The 8,875-nt window shown below is 48.9% G+C and overlaps 1 protein-coding gene across 1 annotated transcript in view; it reads right to left on the bottom strand.

The window, feature by feature from the left end:
• LOC141059932 (uncharacterized) overlaps positions 1–255 on the bottom strand; it is a 64,946-nt gene extending 64,691 nt beyond the window's left edge. The window contains exon 1 of the mRNA XM_073556151.1: positions 124–255. The gene's annotated coding sequence lies outside the window, so the exon portion shown is untranslated. The remainder of the gene's footprint in view (positions 1–123) is intronic.
• Between the last annotated feature and the right edge of the window lie 8,620 nt (positions 256–8,875).

Genomic DNA, 8,875 nt, shown 5'->3' on the forward strand with positions numbered 1-8,875 from the left:
CCAGTCACTACCAGCTCCCAGCAGCTGTAGACAGACTGTACTGGTGGTCTCCTCCATACTGGGAGCACCATTGCATTACACACCCCGTCACACAGCGCCACTGCCTCACACATGACAACTCACCAACGGCGGAGCCGTTCACCGGGGAGGAGGCGGCCACCTACACCCAGCGATCACTCCCGACCTGCACCAACAGATAAACAGCTTCAAATGCCGCGCGCTACAAAACGGATTGGTCTCTTTATCACGTGACCCCGGTATAGAGACCACCCATATAGGAACATCCAATCACATTAGAGACAAAAACTCAGCGCGCCAATTAGAATTGTCCGAGACGGATCAGGAAGCGGCAGAATTCCCACAGTGGCTACATACACTACGAAGGCGGAGCTTATAGCGGAGCAGTCTGGTTGCGCTATAACATGGAGAGGCATGCGCAGTCCGGCAGGACCGGTGTACGGGCGCGATGTGTTTTGCCAGGCATGCGCAGTAGAGTGGCGTTGCTCCTCTGAGGGCTTCTTTCCAGACGGCTCACTAGTGCGGTAATGAGGGTTTCGCTGGAGCGAGCGAAGTCGTCAGAGGGACAACAGTGTAGACGGCTCAGCAGCAGGACCCTCAGTACAGCGCGGGCAGGGGTCTCTGCAGGAGGGGCTTTTTTAGAATAGGAATTATATAGCAGCTTTAGAATAGGAATGATTTCATGGCAATGGAATGGTTTTTTTGTTATTTTTGCTCATGTTTTTAATACCGTACTTGTCAAAAATTGTACATGAGGTTTTTTATTTACACTTTTATGTTTTATATGTTTCTTTATGGCCGACAAATTCTGAAAATTTCAGCTTTTTTCCCTGATTAATAAAACTTACCTTTTTCTAACTTCTTTTGAAATCTAGAGAATTGCACACAGCGCTGATTGTCCAGTTTTGCTAGAATTTAACACACAATTTTGAAGAGTGGGCGGAGCTTCGTGGAGGGGTGTGATGGTGCAGCCGACACAATCATCACAATTTACAGCAGACAAGTGACAGAAACGTCACTCGAGGGCATTTCTGCAGCCGAATCCGTCACTTTTGTAATGTGACTTATGATGATTCTGTCGGCTCTGCTCCATCACACCCCTCTCCACAAAGCTCCGCCCACTATTCAAAATGGTGGTGCTGGCCAAGACTTGTGTACTTGCACAATTGACTGACGAGGTCGCTGCTGCTTCCACTACTAGGCTGGTTATTGAGGCGCTAACAGTGAGCGTATAGTATGTACACCTCCGATTCTAACACATGGAATATGCATATTTACTCCGGTACGCTCACTGACAGCTCCACAGTAACAAAAGGAACCACTAGCTGCCACCAACAATCTAGAAATGTAGGCAGCAATTATAAAAAATATACAAAGATGTTAGAAAATAAGAACAAAACAATACAGTATATACAATTGCATGACAAAAAATGAATAACAAAAGAAAATGACTAAATCTATGTCGCGGAATTGGCTCAGAGCTTAGCGGACGAAGGTGCTTAGGAAAACGGATAGAACCCACAGCAAGCTGTACCTTCCAGATCTGACAGTGACAGAAGCACCAACTTTAATTGCGCACTAGACAGGGTAAGTTCATGACCAGTGTGGGCTTAGGCACGTGATTGTGCGTGGGGTTAAGGACCCGCCTAAGAATGAAAGGGAGTTCAGTGATCAGGCTCAAGTTTATATTAGGAGGTGAACCCTTCTCCTTATCGCCAGGGTCTTCCTTGTACATCTTCCCTGGTGTTGCGCCACACGCCGTGCGTCCTCTTGGCCCCAACATGACATTATAACTGGCTTATGTTTTTTCTGAATCTTAACATGGATCCCATAGAGGCCTTGGCAAAACAGATGCTGAGTCTGACTGTCGAGCTGACACACCTGCGATGTAGGGTTTTGCTCCCACAGCAGACCATGGGTCTGGCAAACAGCCATGAGGAGCTTGAACCCTTAGGGCCCCGTCACACATAGCGACTCACCAGTGATCCCGACAACGATATGAACTTGTCAGGATCGCTGGTGTGTCGCTACATTATCGCTGGTGAGCTGCCAAACAGGCAGCTTCACCAGCGATCAGCACCAGCTACGACGAGTGCGCGCGTCGCTGTGTACCTTAGATACCAGCCAGCACGCTGGTGCAGGGAGCTGGTATCCAAGGTAAACAGCGGGTTTCTAAGCGCCGCGCGGCAATTAGAAACCCGCTGTTTACCTTGGTTACCTGATCGCTGGTCTCCCACCTGCCACACGCAGCGATGCGTGCTGGCCAGCGTGAGACCAACAATCAAAAAAATGTCCAGGGCTTTCCACAACCATCAGTGATACCCAGCAGGGGGGCCTGTCGCTGATGGGTGTCACACACAGCGATCTCGCTGGTGAGATCGCTGTTGCGTCACAAAACTTGTGACTCAGCAGCGATCTCGCTAGTGAGATCGCTGTGTGTGACGGGGGCTTAAGTGTCCCTCCCCAATAGGTTTTCGGGGGATGTGATAAGTTTATTGTTTTTCATGAAGCTGGCAAGCTCTATTTTAAGCTTCGCCCTTGATTGTCTGGCAGTGAGGAACAACAGGTAGGGATTGTTATCTCCCTCTTAAGCCCCCCGTTACACACTGCGATATCGCTAGTGATATCGCTAGAGCGACACCGATTTTGTGACGCAACAGCATCATCGTTAGCAATCTCGCTAAGTGTGACGCAGAAACGACCGGCTCCCTGCTGCGATGTCGCTGATCATGTGCGAATGTTCAGGATCCTTTTTTGATCGCTGGTGTCACGCAGAGCAGCATGCATCGCTGTGTTTGACGCCCCTTTTCATATAAGGAGACGCTCAATCCTGGGCCTTTTCACTCCCGTCCGACTCATAGTCACACTGGGCAGTCATTCTGAAATGGAGACCAGGATCAGCACTGTCTTCTGTTGCCATGAATGCATTTGTAATATGACTTGGTGCTGCAATCAAAAAGACACCGTCCTTGATTCAGTCATGGCATCAGTAGACCGTGTTGATCCTGGTCTCCATTTCTGATTCTTCCACTGTGGGAAACTACTGGATGCGGGTTCCCTTGTTTCTCCGGGAATAGCTGTAGTCTATTACTTTTGAATCCAAACCAAAATCATAGTTGTGGCTCAAGCAACGCAACTATATTTGGAGAGCAAGTTTCCTTATAGAACTTACCTTTTACAACTTGACATAAACTTACTACGCTTCCATGCAAATAGTGATTATCTGGTCAGTTGATTTTTTTTGGGGGGCTCTAGGCCTCATTTACGATGATCCCGACCGTGTCTCCCTTGCTGAGTCTAAGCTAATTCTTTAGATAGGCTACTGACACCAGATGGAACAACCCTGCCTTGAGAAGCCATTTTTATCACGGTCTGTCTGACAGGTTAAAAGACGCACTGATGCTATATGAGGCTCCTGAGTCACTAGAGGCCACTGTGGCTTTAGTCCTATATATTGAGTGACGACTCAGGGATAGACCTGTAGTGACTCCACCCCCAGTTGTACTTCCAAAAGCTGAAAGGTATCCTGTGTGCCCATGCAGTTCGGGCGGACCTTTCCTCAGCATGGTTCGCTTGCGGTTCGCCGCAACACAAAGGTGTGTTTCTTTTGTGGTTGAGAGGGTCATTTTATTGGGGTCTGTTCTGCTCCAAAGAACAAGAAACTGAAAACTTCTGACCCCAGGTTGTGTAGGGGATTACAACCTGAGCGTATAAATCTCCTCTGCATGTTCATCTCAGTTTATTTTACCTACAGAAGTAGTTTTTGGTACAAAAACTGAGATCATATCTGTCTTTTTGGATAGTGGGACAGAAGCCAATACGGTAGATGCTCGGTTCGCCCAGACACATTGTCTCTCCTGTAGCATGCTGGTGAAGACCATCCCCGTATTTGCTATCCACTCTGCACCTCTCGGTCAGTGGAGTTTTACTCAAGTAGTGCATAATGTGAACCTATGCATAGGAGCTCCTTTCTTACTATGTATGCCTTCGAAAGCCTCCCCACACCTATTCTACTGGGCCTTCTCTGGTTGGTGGCGCATAATCCTGTTCTTGACTGGCAATCCAGGGAAATAGGTGGAGTGGTTTCTGTAAGAATAATTGCCTGAGTACTATTATCTCTAGCATGTCCACTAAAACTGCATCCTCTTTTCTGTCTGATTTTGTGCATTTATTCTCGAGAAAAGGGTGCCAAGAACTGCCTCCCCATCGTGCATATGATTGCCCTGTTAGCTTGCTTTCAAGAACAAAACTACCCAAGACCATATTATATAACCTTTCTGGTTTTCAAAGGCAGGCAATGAAAGATCACATCTCTGAGAGTCTTGCTATGGGACATATTAGACACTCCTCTCCTCCTGTGGCGGTGGAGTTTAATAAGAAAGATGGGGGTCTGCGTCCCTATTTAGATTTTTGCAAGTAGAATCGAATTACCATTCGAAACCCTTAGGCCTGTTTCACACATCAGTTTTTCTTGTCAGTTGTAATCCACCAAAATGGCGGAAAACGGATCCCTCTGTGTACGGACATCAACGTGTGCCACCGGACCGTTTTTTTTACGGATCCGGCAAAGGAAGAAATTTAAAGGAACCGCTGTCTGGAGGAGAGAGAGAGAGAATGAGAATTTTTCAGCCGCCAGAACAGAGTTTAGGGTTAAATTTGCAGCCGAGGCAAGTCCTCCGGGCATGCGCAATGTAAAATACGGATCCAGCCGCCCAAAAAAACGTTGCATTGTCCGTCCAGGCATGTCGGCGGACGCCAAAATTTTGGCGGATCCGCAAAAATGGATCCAATGGATGGCCATCCATCCAGATCCACCGGTAATGCAACTCAATGGGAAAAAAACGGATCCGCCAAGCAAAATGGCGGATCCGTTTTTTTTTTGCAAAACGGCGGATTTTGACTGATGGTAACAGACGGATGTGTGAAACAGGCCTTATCCTCACCAACTCATTCCTGACTTATTTAACCCCTTAGTGACAGAGCCAATTTGCTACTTAATGACCGGGCCAATTTTTATAATTCTGATCACTGTCACTTCATGAGGTTTAACGGATCCCGCTGATTCTGAGACTGTTTTTTTCGTGACATATTGTACTTCATGTTAGTGGTAAAATTTCTTTGATATGACTTGCGTTTATTTACGAAAAAAATGGAAATATGACAAATTTTTCAAAATTTTGCAATCTTCAAATTTTTAATTTTTATGCCCTTGAATCAGAGAGATATGTCACATAAAATACTTAATAAATAACATTTCCCACATGTCTACTTTACATCAGCACAATTTTGGAAACAAACATTTTTTTGTTAGGAAGTTATAAGGGTTAAAAGTTGACCAGCGATTTCTCATTTTTACAACAAAATTTACAAAACCATTTTTCTTCTACGCCTCATTGGGGGACACAGAGACAGTGGGTGTTATGCTGCTTGCCACTAGGAGGACACTAAGTAAACACAGAAAAAAGTTAACTCCTCCCCTGCAGTATACACCCTCTCGCTGGCTGGGAATTCCTCAGTTCTTGCTTAGTGTCTGTAGGAGGCACTTGGGTCTGGCTTCAGACCCCACCGTTTTTATTTTATTTTTTAATTTTCTGTAAATTTTTATTTTTTAATTAACAGAGTGAAGGGGGCGATGGTTCCTTTCTACGGCCCGCTCTCCCCCGAACCAACAACAGGCAAGCACGCGGAGTATACCTCCCCGTACACTTTCCTGCGACAACTGGGGCTGATTCTTCTGGCGATGGTTCCTTTACGGTCCCAGTACCCCACACAGATATGAGGGCGAGCGCACGGAGAAGATTTGACCAGCGCTTTCGGATGCCCTAAATCAGCCCCATAGCTCTCCGTACCCCTGCCCATAGGGTGGATCGATTGAGCAATACCCCTGTAACAACCTCTCTGGCGCTGCTACATCGCCTGGGAGTTTTTAACCTCAGGATCTGAGATGGGATGAAACCTGCAGGATCCTAGATAGCGCAGACGGAGCGAGCACCAGATTGGAGGTATGGGGTCGGGTCCTGGTCCCTGGGAGAAGCACTGACCGAGTCTTAGCAGCAACATACCAGCGCCCCGTCGCGGCCCCCCGCTCCCCACTTCACCGGGTGCTCACCGCGGGTAGGCCCAAAAATTTAGTCCCCGGCTTTTCGGCCTACTAGGCCGCAATTTACATATCGCTGCCCACTGTTAACGCCGCCGCCCACGTCTTTGGCGCCTCTCGCTCTGTACGAGAGGCGCCCTGGTAGTCTCGGGGCCATGTCCTTAACCCCTTCTCTGCTCCTCGGGCTCTGTGACGGCTGCGGGGGTGTGTGCATGGATGGCAACACCTGGTGATGCTATAGGGCCACCAATATTCCTCCCAGGGACACAGCGTCAGGACTGTGGGTAAGCTGCATCTGCTCTCAGAGAAAAGCTTAACCCTTCGCTGCACATTCCCTGCAGCTGCAGCCCAGGCTCTGCTTGTAACCCTTTCACGGGCACTATGTCTCAGTCTAAGGAAGCAAAAAGGGCTAACAAGAAGCGCACTGCGTTCTTTACCGCTGGTACCTTTTGCAAGACTGCCTTGCCCAGTACCCAGACTAACTATGCACGGATTGCGACCCGGCTTGTGCTAAAACGCCATCTGCCGCCGCTGCAAGGTGCTCCCTGCGTTTAGTCCCCCTGTGTGGGCAGTGTTCTTGTCACGGTCTGTGGAGTCACTGACCAAGGCTATAGACTCCTCCGGGAATCCTCTTTAAGTCAGAACACGTCTTTACCGCCCGAGGAGGGCTTTGGCGATGGCCGGGAACCGCCAGCAGGGGCCGTGCTCATTCAAGGGATCCTCAGGTCTCTGGAAAGCGGACCCATAACGCGTCCCTTAGTCACGCTCGCGATTCAGCATCGGTGAGTTCTGTCTCTCGCTCTCCCTCTCCTAATGTTCGCAGAGAACATGTCTCTGAAATCGAGTCTGACATGTCAGTCCCTCAGAATTCCCCAAATGTCCATGAATTGCTTGATTCTCTGACAGAGTCAGTCAACAAGTTTCTGACGTTGGACGAGGAGAACATTCCCACTCCAGAACACGTTATCTCATTTAAGAAGACTAAACTTGTACCAGGGTATTTGCCAGTCTAGAAACGTAGGAACCGACCACATAAGCGGTTCACAGGGCAAAATCCTATCGAGGCTAAATACCCCTTTACTCCAGATCTATTGAAGTATTGGTTACAGTCCCCCTCGGTGGATCCTCCTGTATTGTGCCTTGCTCCTAAAACGCTTCGATCCGTTTCTGAGGGCTCTTCAGTCAGAAACACCTCCGATTGTCAAATTGGCTATCTCGCCAGTTCAGTTTTTGGAGCTTCAGGAGCAGCTTTTTTCCCAGCTTTCGCGGCGACTTGAGTGGCTAAGGCCATGGCCACTTGGGCAGAAGTCTTAATTACTGCCTTCCAAGGTAGCAATCCTCCTCCGGAGACAACCAGTGTCTCCAAGCAGATAATTCACACAGGGGATTTTGCAGTAGACACCTCTTTAGATGCCGCTAATTGCGCTGCTAAGGCAACCGCTAATACAGTCTCCATCAGAAGAGCCCTATGGCTACGCCGTATCAAACTGGTCGCCTGTTTGGACAAGAAACTAGACCAGCTCATTTCTGACACTTCCGGGGGGAAGAGTAGATTTCTTCCCCAAGAAGGGGCTTCCCGGCCGTTTTCAGAATCAACAGCCGACTCGTTTGTCAACCAACAGCTCCAGCTGGTCCTCCACAATCTTCCGGATCAGGTCGGTCCCCGCATGGAGACAGAGGATCTACGGAAGCAGATCGCAAAGATCCTCTACTCTATGACTTGTTGTGGTATCCGGCAGACACCGACAAAGTAGGTGGCCGTCTGCTGTCATTCAGTCACAGCCTTCCTTCGGGCCGTTCATGCGCCGCAAAGGAACGGAGTCATCCTTCCTATCCCTCAAGACGAATGGTTCAGCGGTTTGTTATTCAAACCTTTCTTTGTGGTTCCAAAGAAGGAAGGAATGATGCGGTCCATACTGGACCTCAAGCTGTTAAATCAGTTTGTCAAAGTACGGCGATTCCGAATGGAATTCCTCCGATCGGTGTCGCCTCCATGCAAAAGGGAGAGTCCCTATCAATATCATCCAGCAGTTCCTGCGTTTTGCAATTCGAGAAGAAGACTTCTAGTTCGTTGCCTTGCCGTTCGGTCTCGCCACCGCCCCCAGGGTCTATACCAAGGCCATGGCGGCTGTCATGGCCATTCTTCACGCTCGGGGAGTGGTGGTACTGCCGTATCTAGATGACCTGCTGATCAAGGGTCCATCCCTTCCAGCCTGTGAGAAATCCGTGGATGTCACAGTAAAAACACTTTCTCGCCTGGGTCGGAAAAGTCTTCCCCAACACCGGTCCAGCAGATTTCCTTTTGGAATTGATCTTGGACTCTTCCCGTGGGTTGGTCATTCTCACTCCAGGAAAGGCCCGAGCCTTACAACAGGCAGCGCGGACTCTTTCCCGACCGGTTTCTCACTCCATACGGTTTCAGAATGATAGTTCTGGGAAACATGGTGGCAGCGATGGGAGCAGTCCCATTCGCACAGTTCCATTTCCGCCCTTTACAACATGTGTTGCTGTTAACTTGGGACAACAACCCGTTCTCCCTGGACCGCCTGTTCCGTCTGTCACTGCGGGTCAGATGAGCCCCCAAGCGGGGGACACTGAAATCCTCCCTGCACGAAATGAGTCACATCCTCCATTGGGCCGAGACCAACCATTCGCCCATCTCAGCAATCCACACCCCGGGTGTGGACAAATGGGCGGTGGTTCTTTTCTCAGTCGCAAAGGTCTTGCCTCAGGAGAGTGGTCTCTTCATCTGGAAGTTTT

Source organism: Dendrobates tinctorius, unplaced genomic scaffold, assembly GCF_039654945.1.
Source record: "Dendrobates tinctorius isolate UK_male_01 unplaced genomic scaffold, ASM3965494v1 ptg000231l, whole genome shotgun sequence".
NCBI lineage: Eukaryota > Metazoa > Chordata > Amphibia > Anura > Dendrobatidae > Dendrobates > Dendrobates tinctorius.